At 39.4% G+C, this 23,731-nt stretch overlaps 1 protein-coding gene across 2 annotated transcripts in view; it reads left to right on the top strand.

Moving 5' to 3' along the window:
* The window catches only part of IFT80 (intraflagellar transport 80), a 168,376-nt gene that overhangs the window by 11,897 nt on the left and 132,748 nt on the right, over positions 1 to 23,731 (top strand). The window contains exons 1-2 of one of the 2 annotated variants that reach the window (XM_008053943.2): positions 10,056 to 10,270; positions 21,882 to 21,992. The gene's annotated coding sequence lies outside the window, so the exon portion shown is untranslated. Of the gene's footprint in view, positions 1 to 10,055; positions 10,271 to 21,881; positions 21,993 to 23,731 lie in introns of those variants that run through there. The other variant, XM_008053944.2, reaches the window with a different exon arrangement.

Raw genomic sequence — 23,731 nt, 5'->3', positions numbered from 1 at the left:
TCCTTGGTGTCATTTGCTTTCAATGTAAGGCTGTTTCATCCTCATTGAAAATCTGTTTAATTTAACCACCTTCATCAATAATTTTAGCCAGATCTTCTTTTTTTTTGTTTTTTTTTTTTTTGAGTTGGAGTCTCACTCTGTTGCCCAGACTGGAGTGCAGTGGCCGCTCCCGGCCACCGCAGCCTCGACTTGCTGGGTTCCAGTGATCCCTCCGCCTCAGCCTTCTGAGTAACTGGAACTACAGGCGTGCGCTACCACGCCCGGCTAATTTTTGATTTATTGTAGAGATGAGGTCTCGTCAAGTTGCTCAGGCGGGTCTTGAACCTGCGGGCTCAGACAATCCACTCACCTCAGCCTCCCAAAGGTGCGGGATTACAGGCTGAGCCACCGAGCCTGGCTAGGTAGATCTTCTTAATAACTTTCTGTAGAATCTACATTGCTGCTTCATTTGTACTTTTATGTTATGGAGACAGCTCTTCTTTGTAAATCTCATGATCTAGCCTCTGCTAACCTCAGTCTTTTCTTCTACAGCTTCTTCACCTCTCTCAACTTCAAAGAATTGAAGAGAGTTAGGGTTTTGCTCTGTATTAGGCTTTTTTGGCTTAAGGGAATGTTGTGACTAGTTTGATCTTCTATTCACGCCACTCAAACTTTCTTTATATAAGCAATAAGGCTGTTTCACTTTCTTATCATTTATGTATTCACTGGAGTAGCACTTTTCATTTCTTTCAAGAACTTTTCCTTTGTGTTCACAGCTTGACTGACTAATACAAGAGGCCTAGCTTTTAGCTAATCTTGGTTTTTGATGTACCTTCCTCACTAAGTTTAATCATTTCTAACTTGTGATTTAAAGTAAGAGACATCCGACTTTTCCTTTCACTTGAACTCTTAGAGATCATTGTGGGGTTATAAATTCTCCCAATTTCAATATTATTGTGTATCAGGCAATAGGGAAGCCTGAGGGGGGAGAGAGAGAGATGGGGAAACAGTTAGTGGGTAGAACAGTCAGAACACACACATTTATTAATTAAGTTCACCATTTTGTATGGACCTATTTTGTATGAAAATTGTGCCCAAAGCAATTATAATAGCAACACCAAAGGTCACTGATCACAGATCATTATAATAGATATAATAATTATGAAAAAGTTTGAAATATTGTGAAAATGATTAAAATGTGACAGACATGAAGTGAGCACATACTGTTGGAAAAAGGGTACTGATAGACTAGCTCAATTCAGAGTTGAAGCAAACCTTCAATTTGTTAAAAAACAAAACAAAACCCATAGTATCTGTGAGGCGCAATTAAAGCAAAGTGCAGTACAATAAAAAGTGGTATGCCTATGTGTGTACATATGTTATTTTACGTATGTACAGTATAAACAGAGGGATATTTATCCCCTATAAGTAGACATAGATACAGCTATCTATCATCTACCTATCTATTTATCCTCACTTGAAGGAATTGGCTTATGTGATTGTAGGGGCTGGCAAGGCTGAAACCCAAAGGGCAATGCCCTCCAGTAGGTTGGAAATTGAGGTAAGAGTTGATGTTGCAGTTTTGAGTCCAAAGTCTGGAAACTCAGGCAAAATTTCTGTGTTATAATCTAAAGACAGAATTCCTTCTTTTGGGGGGAAACCTTGATCTTTATTCTTAAGACTTTTAGCTGATTGGATAAAGCCCACTTACATTATGCAGGATAAAATGCTTTACTTAAAGTTAACTGGTTGAAAATGTTACAATTACCTGTTAAAGAGTAACTTTACGCCAGATGCAATGACTCAAGCATGTAATCCCAGCACTTTGGGAGGCCAAGGCAAGAGGTTTGAGCTCAGAGGTTTGAGACCAGCCTGGGCAAGTTGGTGAGACCTCATATCTACAATAAATCAAAAAGTAAGCCAGGCATGATAGTGCGCACCTGAAGTTCCAACTACTTGGAAGGCTGAGGTGGAAGGATCACCTGAACGCAGCGGATCAAGGCTATGGTGGCCATAAGTGTGCCACTGTACCTTTCCAGGCCAGGTACAGTGATTCACATCTGTAATCTGAACACTTTGGGAGGCCAAGGTGGGAGGATTGCTTGAGCCCAGGAATACGAGACCAGCCTGGGGAACATAGCAAGACCTCATATCTATAAAAAACAGAAAAATTAGTCGGGCATGGTGGTGCATGCCTATAGTCCCAACTACTCAGGAGACTGAGAGCAAAGGATCACCTGAGCCCAGGAAGTCAAGGCTGCAGTGAGCCAGGTCGTGCTACTGTACTCCAGCCTGAGTGACTTAAGTAAAACCCTGTCTCAAAAAAATAAAAATAAAAAGTACCTTTATAGCAACATTTAGACTCTTTGCCCAAACAACTGGACACCATAGTCTAGCCTGGTTGACACATAAAATTAACCATTACAATGGGAGTTTGGCTCAATAAGGACCTTGGACACCACTGTAAAAACTTTATTTTAACTCCAAGTAACATAGGAGGCCACTGGAGAGTTTTGAGCAGAAAAGTGCCATGGTTTATTTTAAAACAGTCATGCTGGCTGTTGTGGTGAGCACAGATCATAGAGGCTAATTAGGAGGTAATTGCAGTGATTCTGGTCAAGTGAAGATGGCATCTTGGGCTGGGGTCAGATAGAGCCAACAGTTTTTTTTTTTTTTTACAACTTGGATTTGACATGTCAATGATTCTATGGTTTTTGGCATATGCAGCTGGAAGAGTGGAACTGCCATTTATCAAGATGGGTAAGACTCAGTGGGGAGCAGAACTGAAGGGGAGGATCAGAGGTTTGGATCTTAAGTTTGAGATATCTGTTAGGCATTCAAATTGAATTGTCAAATAATTATATAAGTGTAGGGTTCAATGGAGGTATGAACTAGAGATATGAAATTGGGAGTTGTCACTGTATAATGAATATATTTAAATTTATAGTAAGTCATGAAACTGGATGAGTTCACCATGGCAGTGAGTGTAAATACAGAAGAGGTACAAGAATTGAGCCCACCATTTAAGGTCAAGGATATTAGGAGAAATGAACCTTTAGTTATTCCCTCTATAACTCTTTTTAATTCTTTTCCCACCTTAAACTGCTCGTGAAGTAAATTACAGACAAACCCCACAGAGTTTTATATGCTCCTAGAAAGAATGCTCCTTCCTCCCTTAAAGAAGTCTGCATCAAAACTACAAACTGCTTAAGAGACCGGTTCCAATAATTAGTCACTTTTTCTTTCTTTTTTGAGTCGGAGTCTTACTTTGTCACTCAGGCTGGAGTACAGTGGCACTCTCATGGCTACCGCAGCTTCAACCTGCTGGGCTCAGGTGATCCTTCCACCTCAGTCTTCTGAGTAGCTGGAACTACAGGCGCATGCCCCCACACCCAGCTAATTTTTTGATTTATTGTAGAGACGAGGTCTTGCCAGGTTGCCCAGGCTGATCTCGAACCTGTGGGCTCAGGCAGTCCTCTTACCTTGACCTCCCAAAGTGCTGGGATTATAGGTGTGAGCCACTGTTCCTGGCCCCTTAGCCACCTTTTTTCTTTCTTTCTTTCCTTCTTTCCTTCTTTCTTCCTTCCTTCTTCCTTCTTCCTTCTTCCTTTCCTTTCCTTCCCTTTCCTTCCCTTCCCTTCCCTTTTCCCTTCCCTTCCCCTCCCTTCCCTTTCCTTTCCCTCTCTAGAAAGGAGGATGTATTGAGAAGACAAAAGTTCCCACAGTGGGAAGGGACCCGAAGAGGTTGCCCCACCTTTTCTTAAGAGATCTTTTGGGACTGTTCCATCATACCTTATATCTCTGTTTACCTCAGACTCCACAGTCAAGACTCTTAATTCCCTGTATTCATTTGTGATTATGAGATGCTGATGATAATAACTTAAATATTATAAAAATATTATCTATCACTTAAAAGTTTGGTGGCACAGGACTGATATGACTTTTCACACGGTCAGGAATCTTGGCTCCTTCTGTCTTGCTGTGTTATATACATGACCTTGATGGCGTGGCATGGGGAATATTACTCTTCCAAGTTTTTATTTGCCAATTATGCTGTGGGTTTATATAACTTTTATAATAGGTAATACAATGGGTTTCTTTCAGTAACTCACTTTTCACATTGCCACTGTGGGTAACTATTAGTGTTGGGTAGTCTGCCTACCCCTCACAGACTGTAAAACCCAGATTGGGCCACCTGGTTGATGATGATGTAATATCCCCTGTGGGTTTCAGACTTGTTGTTGCCTTATGTGCCACACCCAGTTTTGAGGACCGTCCTTATTCTAGGCAGCCAAGTATGCCGCAGAACTTCAGAATCTTATACCACCATAAGTAGGGATGGATGGATATTGGGGACAGCCAGCTATTTCAACCATACACCACAATCTGTCCAGATTTGTAGCTCTTCACCATCTAAATCCTCCAGAACTCACAGTGTGTCATTAGGCAGATTGGTGTCCTCAACCTTTAGTCTCAGTGACCCCTTTACTTTCAGAGTCTAACTTAAATCTGATTGTTTCCTAAGGAAACTGCTCTTCTCATAGGTCTCTCAAGTAGAGGCTGTTTTGCCTTCCAGACTTCATCTGCCAAAGGGCCTTGTTTCTCATTACTGTATCTGGACAATTGATTCTCTTTCTCTTTCCTGTCTAAAATCTCCTAGTCCCTTTGAAACAGGTCCTACCAGATGAAACCATTCTCTCTCCTCCTTGTTTGTAGCCATGTGCAGATCTCTTTGCTTGTTACACATTCAATGAATATTGTAGCATCTGGCTGACTGACTCTATCTTTGACATTATTCTTGTCATTATTTTTACTGATTTAAATCTACCAATCAATCTAATCCGTTCCCTGGCCTCTCAGTTTCTTGACTTTAGCCACCCACTTTCACAGTCATCACCTACATCGTTATGGCCAGTATCTATACTCTAGAATCTGTTTTAAGCATCTCATTGTCTAGTATCTCCACTTGTTTTTGCTAGTTAACTTCCACTAGGGTCTTAATGCTACCAGTTCTTCAGACTTTAATAGGACTTGTTCTTCTTCATAGTTTGATCTGATCCCATGCCTTTAATATGAACTTTTTGCTGACAATCCTCAAACTGGTATGTAATGTTTTCAGCTACAACTTTCTGCTTGGCTCCAGACTTTTTCTTTGTTTGTTTGTTTTGAGACAGGGTCTGACTCTGTTGCCCAGGCTGGAAGTGCACAATTCCTTCTCACTGAAGCCTCAACCTCCTGAGCTCAAGCTATCTTTCTGCGTCAGCCTCTCGAGTACCTGTGACTACAGGTGCATGCCACCATGCCTGGCTAATGTTTGTATTTTTTGTAGGGATGTGTTCTCACTATGTTGCCCAGGCTGATCTTGAACTCCCAGGCTCAAGCAATTATCCTTTCTTGGCTTACCAAAAGTGTTGGGTTTACAGGCATGAGCCACTGCTCCCAGTCCAGACTTATTATAGTAGTATATCAATTTCTTCTTGACTTCTCCATTGGTATTCTAACAGACACCTTAAACTTAATATATTCAAAAGAGATATCACCCCTTCAACTTGTTCCTCAGTCTTCCTCATTTCAGTAAATGTCAACTCCATTCTACCTGTTGAAACTTTAGTCTTTTTTTTTTTTTTTAAGTTGAAGTCTCACTCTGTTGTCCAGACTGGAGTGCAGTGGCACACTCCCGGCCACCGCAACCTCGACCTGCTGGGCTCCTGCAATTCTTCTGCCTCAGTCTTCCAAGTAGCTGGAACTATAGGCATGCGCTACCACACCCGGCTAATTTTTTTGGTTTATTGTAGAGATGAGGTCTTGCCAAGTTGCCCGAGTGGGTCTCGAACCCGCAGGCTCAGGCAATCCACTTGTCTTGACCTCCCAAAGTGCTGGGATTACAGGCTGAACCATTGAACCTGGCCTAGAGTTATTTTTTACTATTCTTTCTCAAACTAAATTCATCAGCAAATCCCTTGGAATCTTTCTTCAGAATATATTTAGAATATGACTACTTCATGCTACTTGCACCCCTGCCTTTCTTGTCCTCCTTCAAGCCACTTTCATTTCTCTTTGGATTATTGAAATCCTAACTAGTCTCCCTGCTCCCAGTCTTATTCATATTCCATCCTGATAGTCTGCTTTTTGCATACCATTTAAAAATATAAATCAGATCATATTGTTCCTTTGTTCATAACCCTTCCACTAGCTTCTCAGTTCATTCAGAAGAAAAAAAAACCAAAGTTTTTATTGTGACTTTCCAGGGTCCTACATGATATGTCCCTGTCTCCTTCCCTAATTTCCTGTAATTCCTGTCACTCATTTTATTTTAGCCATACTGATCTTTGTGTCCTGGCTTTAAAGAAAAGGGTTACTGGCTGGTGTATTTAGGAGAGTTTGAATAGGAAGATCAGTTCTGCTGGGGATACTGTAGTAACTGAGGCAGGAGATGATGGTGGCTTTGGACTATGCCGGAGGTGCTGAAACGTGACCAGATTTGGAGTATATTTTAGTGATTGGACTGTCAGATTTTGCTGGGGACATTTTTTCCTCTCAAGCTTCATAAATGTTGACCCACACTGGACCAAGGGTGACTTATAAATGATTTTTAGTTGCAAAGGCATAATTAGTTGCTGCTACCTGCTCCCCATTTAAAGTTGCAAAGTTATCTATACTCTTGAAATTTTCTATCTGTAATTTGTACCCCACCCCCTGCTCTAATACCATTGATTAGTCAGATCTTCAGTGACCAATGCTTTTAGGCAGTTAAAAAACATCTCCATGCAGGCAGCTCTGTATTTCCCTGAATTGGCTATGCTTTAATATTACTTATTCCCTTATTTCTCTATTCAATCCCACATCAAAATGTACACAGCATTCATGCAGATGACCTCAGTTAAATGGAGTGTATGGGAAACATTTTTCTGCACAAGGGAGGATCTTCCCAGGGTTAGGATACCATGCAACTCTTTCTCTGCTTCCTTGACACTATGTTTCTGAATGGTTGGTGATTCCTTTCTTGTAAAAACTATACTGCCTTTACTATTTATAGATTATAATTGCTTCTAGTGAGGAATAATTCTAATTATTAGATACTTCGTCAGTTTTAGATTTTTTTTTAATTTTCTTCAGAATTTATTGAGAGGACAGAAAAGCTCCCACAGTGGGAGGGGACCTGAGGGGGTTGCCCAATTTTAGATTTTTTTGATCTAGCATACATCATGCCTTTGTTAAAGATCTTTCATGCTTCTTGTTGTAACAGTATATTCAGCTTTTGTACGTATTTTATTGCTCATTGGGTTGTCATTTCTAAAAACAACACTTTATCTGCCTTTGTTCTTTAAAAGTCCTCATAAGCTGAGTAAATTTGAATTATTGTGAAAAAGCAGCATTTTGAAAAATGTTAGTACTTTTTTTTCCCCTTTCTAATGGGAGGAGGTCTGATGGAAGGGAAGAAGGAAATTTGAGGAAGGTAGAGAACTCCTAAGGACCAAAAAGTGAACCTGTGAAGTGTGCCTGGGAAAGATGTACTCTGGCTGTGCTACATACAGTTTCATACTTTTGAAGTTCAACAGAAATCACCCTAAGAGATCTGGGAGAGAGAGAAGTGAAGAGTACTTTGAAATACAGTTTTATTTAGCCCCTTGCTGACCTAAAAGTCTTCCTGGATTTAGAGGAATGAAAAAATATCTCAGGGAGGCCTGCTGAATTCTTAACTATAGTCTTTTCCTCCTTTGATGTAGTTAGTAGTCATTTTTAACTTGGTAAAGAGGATTTTTTTCCTTTAATTACACTTTTATTTGATGTATGTTTTCCTACTTAGGTTAGTGATATTACTCAGAAAGAATTCTGTTTATGTAAATCGGACTCAGACAATTTATCATTTTCTTGATTTGTATCTTTTTTTGGTATAACAACTGTATCTATAGTAATGATGTGTATCTTTTGATTACATAGTAATTTGGGGAATATTATTCTCCCAAGTTTTTAATTTGGCAATTGCGCTGTGATTTTTAAATAATTTTCACAAGCAATTTATTACTTCTTCCTTAAATAATTCACTTATTTTTCCCATTGCTACTGTGGGAACCATAACTATTAGGCAGTTATGCCTCCTGAAAAATGTAAAGCACAGATTAGGCCACTATGCTGATGATGTATTTTTCTCACATAGCTTCTAGAATTAAGGCTTTTAAAAATATAGTTTAACTCTCTATTGAACCTTGGAAATTTAATTTATATTTACTAGACAGGTCCAAAATTGATTTGCAGTTGAGGAGTTCCCAGTTTGCAGAATCTTTTGATTTGGGCTCGGGACAGGGAAATTATTTACCTGACCAGATTTACTTAGTGGTGACCTGGGTAGGACTGTCTTAAGCTAGTAACCATACCTTACTTAGTGGTGACCTGGGTAGTACTGTCTTAGGTTGTAGAGGACCACTGGCCTTTTGTCCCTTGGCAGGATTGGCACACCTCTAGTTTTCTTTTTCTTTCCATGTATTTGATGCCAATATGTTTGTTTTTAATGCTGACTTTAAATCTCTCTTGTTTTTACAGTCTATACAATCAAGTGGCATTTCAAATTTTTGCTGGAAGTGGAGACATGAGACTGAAGATATCTCTTTTAAAAGAACCAAAGCATATCCTTGTAATACTTATAAACCTTATTGTGATCATCTTATTATAGTATTGTTAAAAGTTTTTCTTCTATTTTGTGTTCTAGTTGGAGAATCGTTTTTTTAAATTCCTTTAATGGTAGTTTACTTAAATTGTTTTTGAAATAGTTAAGATCATGTGTTGCACGTAATTCTTCAAAGCAAATGTTTGCTCTAAATCTTACTTTCAAATTCTTATTGACATTTTTCTTATTCTACTTAAGTATTACACTTAAGTACTTAAAAAACAGTTTTTGTTTAGTCTAGTAGGTTCTTAAAGAGAAGTCTTTTTTGTTTGTTTTTTTTAACCAGATAACTTCATTAGTATGATCTCATATGTGTTCACTGAGTTCTGCTCTATTTCTTCACCATTGTGATAAAGTGAAGGACATGCTGGGGAAATCCAAGCTCTCAGGCCTTGCTTATTTCACCAAGCATGAGCCACTGCAACCAGCCTGTAGCACAAGTTTTAAGTTTTCATGTGATTACATCTCTTTCCTGTTTTCTTTTGGCACTGGATTTCTTTCTTACTTTCCATTCTTATACCTGTTTTGATAGATGCTTTTTTTCCTTGATTTCATTAATATTATTCTCTTTCTAAGTTTTTAATTTGGCAATTGAACTGTGATTTTTATATAATTTTTATAAGCAATTTATTACTTCTTGATTGAGATAAGGTTTCACTCTGTCACCTAGACTAAATACAGTGGCACAGTCATGGCTCACCACAGCCTTGAACTCCTGGGCTCAAGTGATCCTCCTGCCTTAGCCTCCTGAATAGCTGGGACTACAGGTACACACCACCATCCAGCTAATTTTTTTGTACTTGTTGTAGAGACCAGGTCTTGTTTTGTTGCCCAGGCTGGTCTTGAACTCCTGGCCTCAAGTGGTCCTTCTGCCTTGACCTCCCAAAGTTCTGGGATTACAAGTGAGCCACTGTGCCCAACCATTATTTTACTTTACATGGAAAGAATATCAAAATCATAAAGTGAAAATATATTTGGAAGCTTGAAAACGTTTGACCCTGTTTTACTCTCTTCTTATAATCTGCATCTGTGAATTATTGATTAAGATTTAAGACTTTTGGCTGGGCACAGTGGCTCACACCTACAACTGCAGCACTGTGGGAAGCCAAGGTGAGAGAATTGCCTGAGCTCACAGATTTGAGACCAGCCTGGGGAACTTGGCGAAACCTCATCTCTACAGTAAATCAAAAAATTAGCTGGGCATGGTGGTGCATGCCTGTAGTTCCAGCTTCTTGGAGGGCTGAGGTGGAAAGATTGCCTGAGCCCAGCAGGTCGAGGTTGCGGTGGCTGTGAGCTTGCCACTGCTCTCCAGCCTGGTTGACAGAGTGAGACTCTGACTCAAAAAAACACAAAAAACAAAGATTTAAGACTTTTGTATAGTTTGTCTCCTTAACATGATGACACATCAAGAGTTAGTAAGCTGTGTGGGCTGGACTACTGCTGAAGAGCTATATTCATGTAGTGATGATCACCAGATAGTGAAATGGAACTTGTTAACCAGTGAAACAAGTCAAATAGTAAAGCTTCCTGATGATATTTACCCTATAGATCTTCACTGGTTTCCAAGAAATTTAGGCATAAAGAAACAAACTCAAGCAGAAAGTTTTGTCCTCACAAGTTCTGATGGTAAGTTTTTAATGAATGTTAAATGCTGTATTTAGAAGACATACTACAATAGTATGACTAGTATGACTTATGCTTTGAGTTGTTTTACAAAACTAATATTTGTGGATCTGCATACCTTCATCCACACAGTTTATTTCTTTTCTGAATAGTCACTTGGTTTGTGTATGGGATGTAAAAGTATCGTTTGGAAGAAAGTGAATTAAACTGGTATATATTGGAATTGAATGTGGGTCTTTGGCTATACTTTTTTAGTGCTCTTATAAGTAGAGTTAAGATATCACAATTTTAGTTTCTGATTTCTTCAAATTTAGCTTAATAACATAACCACACTAAAGGGATATTAATATACATACTCATTTAGTAAGCTATTAAATATATCCTTTATTTTCCACTACACATTAATTTCCAGTTACAGAGTTGAGGGTTTATATAGTTTGACCATGACTTTTTTATTAGTCAATAGAAAAGCATGATTTTTCTACCTTTTTTTTTTTTTAAAGAGATTAAAGCCTCACTCTGTCACCTGGGCTGGAATGCAGTGGCTTGATCATAGTTTATTGTAACCTCAAACTTCTGGGTCAAGTGATCCTCCTACCTCAGCCTCCTGAATAGCTAGGACTACACACATGTGCCACCATACCTGGCTGATTTTAGTGTGTATGTCTGGAGATGGAGTGTCAGTGTGTTGCTCAAGCTAGTCTTAATTCCTGGCCTCAAACGATCCTCCCACTTTGACCTCCCATGGTGCTGGGATTACAGGCAGGAGCCACTCTGGCCAGTTTCTCTACTTTTTTTTTTTTTTGAGTTGGACTCTCACTCCGTCGCCCAGACTGGAGTGCAGTGGCACGCTCCTGGCCACCACAGCCTCGACCTGCTGGGCTCCGGTGATCCTTCCGCCTCAGCCTTCCAAGTAGCTGGAACTACAGGCACGTGCTACCTTGCCCAGCTAATTTTTGATTTATTGTAGAGATGAGGGCTCGCCAAGTTGCCCCGGCGGGTCTCGAACCCGCGGGCTCAGGCAGTCCACTCATTTCAGCCTCCCAGAGGGCTGGGATTACAGGCTGAGCCACCTGGTTTACAAACCTGGCCAGTTTCTCTACTTTTTAAGGGAATGTTTTTATTTCTTAGAAATACTTAAACTATTTTCATCTGTATTATACTTTATGTGGAAGAATTTGAGGCCCAGTGAGGCTAGTATTAATTGGGTAAATTTGGTAAATTATATTAGGGAAAGGGACCCCAAGATAAAGATCTACATAGAAACTTATAACAGCAAGGGGTTGTAAAGGTTTACTGACCAGCTGTAAAAAAGTTTGTAGTAAACTAAAAGTAGTTAACCATTTGTTGCTAGTTAACTATTGCTGTTAATTAACTCTACCCTAAAAAACACCACAATCAATTAGCCACTTCACAAACCTCTGAAAATTTCCTTTTGCAGACTTCCCCCAAAGGCAATTCCTGGCTCACTAAACCCTGACATCTCCTTTATAAAAACACCCCTATACCCCCTGCATCTTTGCAGATAGCAGACACTCTGCTGTTTGGGCTGTTGTTCCCTTCACAATGTATCTTCCCTTTAAAATATCTATCTTTCTTAATTCATCTGTCTTGGTGAATACTTTCACCTCCACGACTCTGGCCATACCAAGCTTGCTGCCAAACACACTTTACTTACTATATCAGTTAGGAGTCCATTCATTGAACATGACAGAAACTTGCTTGGTTAACTTAGGCACAAATGAAATTTTTTGGTATACCTGGCACTAGGGTTAGATCAAGTATTAGCATCAGGCCCCAATCCTCACTATCTCTTGAGTAGCTGGTGACCAGTAGCTCAAGGTTCATGTCAGCAGAAAAGACTGCTTCTTCCTAATCTCTTGCAGGCAAGTGACAGAGGGACCCTAAGTAGGTTTGGATCGTGTGCCCATCACTGAGTGAATCACTTTCGTCTATGGAATGGGATGATTGACAGCATGTCTGGCTTCAGACAATCTCCATACAAAGGGGAAGAAAAAGGGAAGAGGGTTTTTGCAATCAGAAGGTCAGGGTTGTTATGCAGTATCAAATTATACTTAATTTACAGAGAGACTTGTGGTGGTTTTATTTTTCTGAAACTTGTGGGAGTGTGGTAGAGAGGGGCTGATAACAGTTAAAAGTATTCCTTTTAAAAATCAACCTGCAAGCTCCAGACTTGCTAGACAATGGAATGTGAGAAAATAAAAAAGCTAAAGGTCGTTTTTTCTGAAAATGCAAGATAGTAATCCATTCACAACTTTACCTCCACATCCTCTCTTTGTGAAGTTATTGGTTTACAACTCCTGCTTGTTATGTGTACCCTGAAGACAATTTGTTCTTTGAAAATATGGTTTTGCTAAATACAACCTTGCACATTCCAAAGAAAAATGTATAGTCACACAACCTGACCCCCTCCCTTACCTAAACTAAGGTATAAAAGCCCTCTCCTCTTTCTCCGAGTTGTTCAGCCTTGGAGCACGCCTGCGCTAATAAACCGCTACTTCCTAAGATAGCCTCGGTGTCACAGCCTCTCTGTTTTTCCCGCAACAGGAGCACTTGGTACAGTGCCTGATGCTTAGAAGATTAGCTCTGAACCATAGCTAAAATTCATTTTACCTCAGATGATAAGGGTTGACTTTTAACATTTTTTTGTTTTTATATAACTTCACATTTACAGAAATGTAAGAATTCTACAAATAATTCCTGCATGTCATTTATCCAAATTCACTAGTTCAGCATTTTGTCCCATGTACTTTACCATTAGCTCTCCTTTCTTTCTCTACGCTCACATGCACATGCTTTTCTTCTGAAAGATTTGAGAGTAATTTGCAGACATGCATCTTTAACTATTGAAAGGAGGGACCCGGAGAAACTTAGAATAAACTTAGTTCACATTTTGTCTCAGTATAAACATTTGTGCTTTAACTAACACGCTTTGAATACAGCACAGGTTAGACATAAGATAGATTTCCAATAGGCAGGTTTTAGAAAGCATTCTGACATTTCACTGCAGGCCAATTTGGCAACCCACCCTACCTCCTCAGCAAATCATCAGATGCTAGACCAGGACAGCCCAACAGCCCAACTTTTCAATTCCTCGTTTAGCAATCTCTAGGAAACTTTTCGGGTTCCTTGTCAAGGTAAAAGATCAAAGATCAGCCCTTGCCCGGCCTAAGCCATAGAAATTGTAATAGATCACATTTTGCTATGGAATTTGTGGATTGCAGTTGTCTGGCAAGTCTCTTGCAGGAGAACCCCCTCCCCTTGTCTCCTCCCATCTAGCCCACAACCATGGCAGCAATCATGTGACTAACCCACCCATCTGCCTGCTGTCCATCACCTGATGTCAGTACCTATGCTTATCTGCCCCTTGTGGAACAGACTACCACCCAATCACCTTAATCCAAGGGAAATGATTAAAAGCAGCTATTTTGCCATTGCCAGACCATAGCTGCCATTGACTTGCTGGACTCTGGTGTGGCTATGTGCTCTTTGAGCTATGGCTGTCACCATGCTTCCTGACTTTGGGCCCCTCCCCTACCCTGGGGAGGTGAATCTCCTCTTTCTCTCTCTCTCTCTAATTTACTTTATAAATAAACTGTATTTTCTAATCTAACTTCTGTGCAATTCTTTGCATGTTTCATGGGGCATTGGATCACACCCCAGACACCCCACACCCCAGGAGGACTGATCTAACATTCTGGAGAATGTGACCCTAACAACCATAAATACTTCAATGCATTTCCTAAGAATAAGGATTTTCTTGACAAACGAGGTAGATCTTAAAAAAAATAAGAATTTTCTGTTACATTGCCACAACACATTGATCAATATCAGGAAATTTAGCATTGCTACTATACCATTATGTAATCTACAGTTAACATTGAACTTTTTTTGTTTTTTGAGTTGGAGTCTCACTCTGTCGCCCAGGCTGGAGTGCAGTGGCATGCCCCCAGCCACCGCAACCTCGACCTGCTGGGCTCTGGCGATCCTTCTGCTTCACCCTTCCAAATAGCTGGAATTATAGGCACACGCTACTACACCCGACTAATTTTTGATTTATTGTAGAGATGAGGTCTCACCAAATTGCCAGGGTGGATCTCGAACCCGCAGGCTCAGGCAATCTACTCGCCTCAGCCTCCCAAAGTGCTGGGATTACAGGCTGAGCCACTGAACCTGGCCAACATTTAACTTTTAACAATTGTCCTAATAATTGTCTTCTATAGAAATTTGGTTTTGCAGGTATAGAGTAACACATTGCTTTGTCATGTTTCTTTAGTCTTTTAATCTGGAATAACTCCTCAGTCTTTCTTTTACAATCTTGACAGTTTTGAAGAACACGGGCCTCTAATTTTATAGAATATCCTTCAAGTTGTGTTTGATGTTTCCTCTTGATTAGATTCATTTTATCAATTTACACGTTTTTAGTAGGAATATTCAGGGCATCAGATTAGGAGATTCAGGATGTTGGTTTGACCCATTATTCATGATGTTAACTTTAATTACTTGGTAAGGTTGTGTTTATTAAGTTAATCCACTGTAAAGTTACTATTTTTTCTCTTTATAATGTGTGAAAAGATACTGAGACTTATGTAAAAATATTCTTTCTCATTAAACTTCCTCCCATGCTCTTTGCATCTATGGATGATTCTTGGCTGAATCATTTATTACTAAAATGTTTTGCCAAATAGTGATTTTTCTAACTTCGTAATTACTTCCATATTGATTAGTTGGTATTCTAGTCCAAGGAAGAACTTTCTATCCCATGCCCATTTATTTGTTTTGAGCAGCCAAATAGATTTATTTGTTTGTTTGTTTTGGGGGGCCAGATAGATTCTCATCTTAATTCATGAAGATTCTATTGCTATTATTTTCCTATTTTGATGTTAAAATTGCCCCAGATTTTCCTATTTTGATGTTAAAATTGCTCCAGATTTGGCCCATGAAACCAGCTACAGTGATTTTTTTTTTCTTGGTACGTGTCTTCATTTTTTGAGCACTTCCTTGTTAGTACAAGATGTTCCAGGCTTATCTTGTACTTTCTTAGTTCTAGCCTCCAAATTAGCCATTTTCCAAGATGACCTATTCTTTTTCTAGTGGCTTATGGTATTTAAAAAACACGATAACAGTGCTAGCTGTGCTCATTCCAGTGGTGTATGTTTGCTTCAAGGTCCTTTCAGCAGGAGGAGCTAAGAACTATGAATATATATGTATATTAAAAATGCATACCTATAGCTATTTTTATTTTTCTTTTGAGTTGGAATCTCACTCTGTTGCCCAGACTGGAGTGCAGTGGCATGCTCCCGGCCACCGCAGCCTCTACCTGCTGGGCTCTGGCAATCCTTCTGCTTCAGCCTTCCAAGTAGCTGGAACTACAGGCATGTGCTACCACGCTCAGCTAATTTTTGATTTATTGTAGAGACAAGGTCTCGCCAAGTTGCCTGGGTGGGTCTCAAATTCGTGGGCTCAGGCAATCCACTTGCCTCAGCCTCCCAAAGTGCTGGGATTACAGGCTGAGCCACTGGGCCCAGCTTGTTTTTCTGTCTTTCTGTCTATCTATATAAAAAATAATAAGTTCAAGACCGTGTGTGATAGCTAACACCTGTAATTCCAGAATTTTGATAGGCTGAAGTGAGAGGATTGCTTGAGCCCAGGAGTTCAAGACCAGCCTAGGGAATATAGCAAGACCAATTCTGTTTTTTTAAAAAAGAAAGAAAGAAAAGAAAAGAAAAAGGAAGAAATTAGTTGGGCTTGGTGGTGTGTGCTTGTAGTGCGAGCTACTGGGAGATTGGGGCAGGAGGATTGCCTGAGCCCAGGAGGTTAATGCTGCCGTGAGCCATGATTGTGCCACTGTAGTCCAGCCTGGGCGACAAAGTGAGACCTTGACTCAAAAAAAAAAAAAATCATGAGTTCATTTTGATACTACCAATTCTAATTCAATGCTACAGGGTTAATTCTAGCCTATCCTTTTTCTATACTTGGAGACAGTGAGGAACTCTGGTTCCCATTATTCTCAATACATTTACTCATTTATTTAATTCTACAAACCACACTACTGAAAAATTAATCTAATTAGAATTCAGTATTTCTTTACTTTTGTTTTTATCATTAAACTGGGGATATCGAGTCAAAGTCCTATATTCAAAAGTTACCTGCACTGCCCCCCTGGTTAAGTGTGGTTATGCTATTCATTTGAAATACAGTTGGGTGTATGTATTTATATTTGTTTTTCATTTAGGTTCTCCCCTCCCCCACCCTTATTGATTTGATTATTTTTAGATATGTAAAACATTAACATGGATACTTCCATTAAGTCAATAATATATTAAAAATATATTCAGAGCAATGTCACTAACATCACCCACTCAGTCCTATAGACCTTGTTTGTTTATTTATTTTTGTTGTTATTGTTGTTTTAACTCCCTTCAGGTAACCAATATTTTTGGTTCTGGTTTGTCCTTTTTGTGTTTCTTTTGGCAAAATAAAACAGATACATATTTTCCCACTCCATCCTTTTTATTACCCAGAAGATGGCATACTATACATTTTACTTGCATTTTTCTTTTTTGAACTCAACAGTATATGAGGATTGACTTTAGACAGAGAATTTGAACAGTAAGCGTGATTAATCTTGATAATTTTTGTTGTCTGAATTTCCCTGAATTATTAAGATTTCTTAATCACAAGTAACTAAAGCATAATTGCTTGGGTCTTTTTGTCATATTGGCTTTAGATAAAACACTTTCTGATAAGGAAAAAAAACCTAAAGTAAAATAAGTTATTTTATTTTATTTTATTGAGTCAGAGTCTCAATCTGTGGCTCAGGTTGGAATGCTGGAATGCAGTGGCATGCTCACAGCTCACCACAGTCTCAACCTTCTGGGCTCAAGTTATCCTCCCTTCTCTGCCTCTTGAGTAGCTGGGACTACAAGCATGCACCACCATGCCCGACTAATTTTTTTGATTTTTTTTGTAGAAACAAGGCCTCACTTTGTTAACCAAGCCGGTCTCAGACTCCTGGGCTCAGGCAATCCTCCCACCTGGACTCCCAAAGTGCTGGGATCATAGGTGTGAGCCACCATTCCTGGCCGACAACTGTAATTTAAAAGATAAGTTTGCAAGACAAAGGAAAATATTTTATGACTCTTGAGAAACTATAACATTTAATTTTATTTTGGAGTTTGCTATATTTAAAAAAAACAAGGTAATTTAACATGTTACAACTAGATATGGGGAGATAAGAGAATCAAAGTAGAATAGTTGAGTATTTTCTCCTAGGCTAGCATGGGGTATATCTGGGATCTTGTGAAAGAGTGGGAAGAAAGGATGATAGATCAAAGAAAAGAAGTAGAAGGATTAGACAGAAAATGGATCCAGAAATTTTTTAAAGTGTTCAGAGAAGAAGGTAGGTGCTATTGAGAAGTGGTCAAGGGGTCTCTTGCTAGATAAACATCTGAGGTCATTTAATATATCAGTGCTGTGTTCTTTTTTAACACAGTACTTTTTTATTGTGGTAAAAAACACAATGTGAGATATACCTTCTTAACAAATCTTAAATGTACAGTACAGTATTATTAACTGTAAGCATATTATTGTATGCAGATTGATGGAGCTTGTTCATCTTGCATGATTTTTTTTTTTTTTAATTTTTTTTTTCTTTTAAAGATGTGGGATACAAACCAGGGTTAGGTATACAGATGTTCATTATGCAAGTACCCTTATTGATGAGGTGTGCTCCCCCTTCCCCAGGCAGATTCCCACTATTGCCAATCCTGCTCTTCTCCCAACAGTTTCCTGCTATTGCCCATCCTTTTCTTATAGTATTAGAATAATTGTTCAAGGTCCGCTTATGAGTGAGAACATGTGATACTCAGATCTTTCTTGCTGTGAAAGATCACTCAGTATTATAGACTCGAAGTCCATCAAGGTTGCTGTGAAGTTCATTATGACTGTGTAATATTCCATCGTGTATATATACCAAATTTTTTTTTATCCAGTCCTCTTTGGATGGGCAGTACAGTTGGTTCCATGTTCTTGCTACCGTGAACAATGCTGCGATAAACATATGTGTGCAGCTATCTTTTTTATAGAGTGATTTGAGCTCTTCCAGGTATATTCCCAGTAGGGGGTTTATGGGATCATATGGAAGGTCGATTTTTAGATCTTTTAGGAATCGTCACACTGTTTTTAACAGAGGCTGTACTAGTTTACACTCCCACCAACAGTGTAGAAGTGTTCCCTTTTTACTGCATCCTCTCCAGCATCCGTTGTTTTGTGAGTTATTGATGATAGCCATCCTGACTGGAGTTAGGTGGTATGTCAGTGTAGTTTTAAGTTGCATTTCTTTGATTACTAGTGAGGCTGAGCATTTTTTCATGTATCTGTTGGCTGCTCGCATGTCTTCTTTTGAGAACTGTCTTTTCATATCTTTTGCCCACTTTGTAATAAGGCTGTTTTTTTTCTTCTCGGCACATTTGAGTTCCTTGTAGATCCTAGTTGTTTGGCCTTTGTCAGACATACAGTTGGCAAGTATTTTTTTCCCAGTCTGTAGGCTGTCTCCCCACTCTCTCAATGGTTTCTTTGGCTTTGCAGAAGCTTGTCAGTTTGATGAGGTCCCACTTGTCTATCTTATCTCTTATGGCATGGGCACTTGGGGTTTTGATCAGGAATTGGTTGCAGGTTCCAGTTTCCATAAGGGTGTCTCCTGCATTTTCTAAGTTTCTTATAGTTTGAGGTTTTACATTTAGGTCTTTGATCCATTTAGAGTTGATTTTTGTGTATGGGAGGGATCTTGTTTTAATCTTCTGCATGTGGTCAGCCAGTTTTCCCAGCACCATTTACTAAATAGGTTCTTCTCTCCCCAGTCATTGGTGGTGGAGGCTTTATTGAAGATGAGTTGGTTGAGAAATTGAGATTTTGCTTCTGGAATCTCTGTCCTGTTCCATTGGTCTATATGCCTGTTCTTGTACCAGTACCAGGCTGTTTTGATTATTGTAGCTTTATAATAGAGTTTAAAGTCTGGGAGTTTGATACCTCCTGCTCTGCTTTTTTTGCTGAGGATTGTTTTGGCGATTTGTGGTTGTTTATATTTCCATTTGAATTCCTGTATTGCGGTTTCCGGGTCTGAGAAGAGTGCTGCTGGCAGTTGAGTGGGTATTGCACATCTTGCATGATGTTAGCTCAATACTTAAAAAAAAAAAATTCCTTCAAGATTTAACGCATTGCCCAAGAGGGTTTTTATTTATTTATTTTTGAGTTGAAGTTTCACTCTGTTGCCCAGGCTGGAGTACAGTGGCACACTCATGATCACCCTAGTGTCGACCTGCTGAGCTCTGATGATCCTTCTACCTCAGCCTTCCAGGTAGCCTGAACTACAGGTGCGTGCTACATGGCCGGCTAATTTCTAAATTTATTGTAGAGACAAGATCGTGCCAAGTTGCCCAGGCTGATCTTGAACCCTTGGACTCAGGCAATCCACTCACCTCGGCCTCCCAAAATGCTGGTATTACAGGCTGAGCCAGTGAGCCCGGCCAAGAGGTTATTTTTTCTCATTATCTCCAACTTTCTCCCCATAGACTGGCAGAATAGGAGGTTACAGTTTTTTTTAATTTGGTCATCACTCTTTTAGTGTTTCCTTTATCTGCCTCCCTCCCTCTTCTGTGTTAATGATAACATTAAAAAAAAAAATTCCCTGAGATTTGGTGCAGACCCTGAACCACAGGTAACCTGTGGGGGTTAATGCAAGTGACTTTTGAATACATAGAGCAGACTTTTGCCAAGTATTTTGTCTTGCCAATAAGTTTATCTTCAAAATTATTTCTTTTTTAAACATACTCATGCAACTCTATCCCATTTCATAAAGAAGATGTTTCCTTAACAATGTGTTAAAGATTTACCTTTAGAAAATAATGAGTTATTTAAAATGTATTTGGGGAATTCTGTTATAAAATCTTTTGTAAATCTATTACACACTCCTTAAATTATTTTTAGTGGAAGTTGACTTTATTCTTACGTTGTATTGGATATCTGAAAATAATTTTCGTATTTTCTTATTAGTTAATATGTTCATTTTAAAATTCGGCCAAGCACAGTGGCTCTCACCTGTAAATGAGAATTTGAGGCAAGAGGATTACTTGAGCCCAGGAATTCAAGACCAGCCTGTGCAACGTAATGATACCTCATCTCTTCAAAAAGATAAAATACCTGGGCATGGTGACATGTGCCTGTAGTTCCAGCTACTTGGAAGGCTGAAGCAGAAGAATTGCCTGAGCCCAGCAGGTTGAAGCTGCAGTGGTTGTGAGTGTGACACTGCAATCCAGCCTGGGTGACAGAATGAGACTCCAACTCAAAAAAAAAAATGTGTCTCATATATTTTTTAATCTACTTACTGTGTTTCTTTTCTCATTTATAATTTTCTCCTCTTTTTATTTTGGATTAATTTACATTTTACTTAAAACAAGAGATTAATTTTATTTCTCAGGTTTAAATATCTGTCTTTTTAATCCAAATCATCTATGGTTTGTTTATTAAAAGAATAAGTGAGTCAACCTGATTGCATTCTCTTTCCAATTCCTAGTAAGTAATTGTAAATACACTAATTGATCTCTAGTTGTTTTTTTATTTTATTTTTTTTACATTTTTAAGTTCTAGAAAAGCTGGGAAAGTTGTAGAGAAGAAGAAACAAATTAGTTAAATGGATAATTATGGGTTTGTAAATATTTGATTAATGTAATTTTGTATTTCTACTTTACCTTGTTTAAGCAATTTGTAACAATCAGACAAAATACAAAGTCCAAAGGTATATTGAGTATAAACTCTAGGCAAAAAAATGACTTCAGTTGTCCCAGGATATGTCTTCTGTAAGATTATGGGAAGCAAGAGTGATTGGACTGTGGAGGGGGATGAGGGATGAGAGACTGCTTAATGGGTACAATGTACATCATTTGGGTGATGATTCCACTAAAAACCCAGACTTTACCACTATGCGATACATCCATGTAACAAAACTGTACTTTTACCTCTTAAATTTATACACATAAAAATAAAATGAAGTATATTTTTATTATTATTATTATTTTTTGAGTTGGAGTCTCACTGTCGCCCAGATTGGAGTGCAGTGGCCGCTCCCGGCCACCGCATCCTGGACCTGCGGTGCTCCAGCGATCCTTCCGCCTCAGCCTTCCAAGTAGCTGGAACTACAGATTTGTGCTACCACGCCTGGCTAATTTTTGATTTATTGTAGAGATGAGGTCTCGCCAAGTTGCCCAGGCAGGTCTTGAACCCGCAGGCTCAGGCAATCCACTCACCTTGGCCTCCAAAGCGCTGGGATTACTGGCTGAGCCACTGAGCCCGTCTGAAATATATATATTTTTTTATTTTTTATTTTTCAGGACCAAGAGATTTATTAAAGCGGGTGTTACAGAGGGGATCTGTAATGGGAAAAAAGAAAGAGAGAGAGAGAAAGAGAGAGTAAGAGAGAGAGAGGAAGTAGGAGAGAGCCGGGGAGGGAGCTGTAGAGAGGGAGAGAGCGACAGAGAGAAAGAGAGAGAGAGAGACTGAGAGAGAAATTATATTTTTAAAATGTAATTTCTTTTAGGTAGATTTCATCTGATTTCCAAGTTAGGAAGAGTGGAAAAAAGTGTAGAAGCTCACTGTGGAGCAGTACTTGCAGGAAGATGGAATCATGAAGGAACAGCATTAGTTACAGGTAAGTTGTTGATAAAAATGACATTTTAAATTATCTTCCCTTCCTTTCAACAATCTCCCTTTGTCACCCAGGCTGGAATGCAGTGGCATGGACATAGTTTACAGCAGCATCGAATTCCTGGGGTCAAGTGATCTTCCCACCTCAGCCTTCCAAGTAATTAAGATTATAGGTGCTGTTGCTAGTGCCTGTAATCTCATGATTCACTGTGCCCAGCGATTAATTTTTTTTTTTGGAGTAGATAAGGTCTTCATATGTTGTCCAGGCTGGTCTCCTAACTCCTGGGCTCAAGTGATCCTCCTGCCTTGGCTTCCCAAAGTGCTGGTATTATAGATGTGAACCCCCACTCCTGGCCTTATACACATTTTTAAAAAAGAAAAATCACAAAGAGAATATTTTCATTTAGCAATAGTGTCTTTCATTGCCTAATAGCAAATAATTGGCATAATATTGATCTAGACTGCTGTATAAATGTGATAATTCAAAATTGTCACATTAATTGTTCATTTTCTCATGTGACTTCTGGAGACTATTCTGTCAAAGAAAGCTTTTGGTCAAGCATGGGGTAAATAAAAGTTGTAATTCTTTAAAATTCTAAAATTCGCTGGGCTCAGTGGCTCAGCCTGTAATCCCACGCCTTTGGGAGGCTGAGGTGAGTGGATTGCCTGAGCCCACAGGTTCAAGACCTGCCTGGGCAGTGAGACCACATCTCTACAATAAATCAAAAAATCAGCCGGGCGTGGTAGCGCATGCCTGTAATTCCGGCTACTGGGAAGGCTGAGGCGGAAGGATCGCCGGAGCCCAGCAGCTCGAGGCTGCGGTGACTGGGAGTGGCCACTGTACTACAGTATGGGCGACAGAGTGAGACTCCAACTCAAAAAAAAAAAATTCTAAAATTCAAAATATTCTCATTTAACTCAACCTTTGTCCTTCTATTTCTTTTCCATTCCCTGCCCTGCTTCAAGTATTCTCATCTTCTCCTATTGCATTAGTTCTCTATTGCTGCAGAACAAATTATTCCAGTAGTTAGTGACTTAAAAATAATAAATATATAGTACCGGACTGTTTCTGTGGATCAGGAAGCAGCAGTTTAGGTGGGTGGTTCTGTCTGACTCAGAGTCTTGCATGAGGTTCTAGTCAAGGTGTTGAATGGTGCAGCAGTTACATGAAAACTTGACTGAGGCTGAAGGGTCCACTTTCAAGATGGTGAATTCACATGGCTGTTGGCAGGAGGCCTTATTTCCTGCCACCTGGGCCAGTAAGGCTGCTTATGTGTTTTTAAACATGGCAGCTGGCTTCTCCCAGTGATCCAAAAAAGAGCAAGATAGAAGAACAGTGTATTTTGTAACACATATTCAGAAATCATACTCCATCGTTTCCATTACATTTTGTTCATTAGAAGCAAGTCACTCAGTACAGCCTACACTGAAGGAGAGGGACATGAAACTGCACCTTTCAAAGGGAAGAATAACAAAGAATCTGAGGGTGTGTTTTAAAACTACCATACCTGGCCCCTGAGCCTTCTCTAGGATTGTACAATGAATTGTCCCTTCTCTTGCTTGTATATTTATGTATGTGTGTGTCGGAGTCTCACTGTCTCCCAGGCTGGAGTGCAGTGGCACGCTCACAGCCACTGCAGCCTTGACGTGCTGGGCTCAGGCGATCCTTCCGCCTTAGCCTTCCAAGTAGCTGGAACCACAGGCACGTACCTCCATGCCTGGCTAGTTTTTTGATTTATTGTA

Source organism: Carlito syrichta, unplaced genomic scaffold (genome assembly GCF_000164805.1).
Source record: "Carlito syrichta isolate Samal-C Ts95f unplaced genomic scaffold, Tarsius_syrichta-2.0.1 Scaffold288891, whole genome shotgun sequence".
Taxonomy (NCBI): Eukaryota; Metazoa; Chordata; class Mammalia; order Primates; family Tarsiidae; genus Carlito; species Carlito syrichta.
The sequence above is the reverse complement of the archived record's forward strand: the minus strand, read 5'-3'. Positions and strand labels throughout refer to the sequence as shown.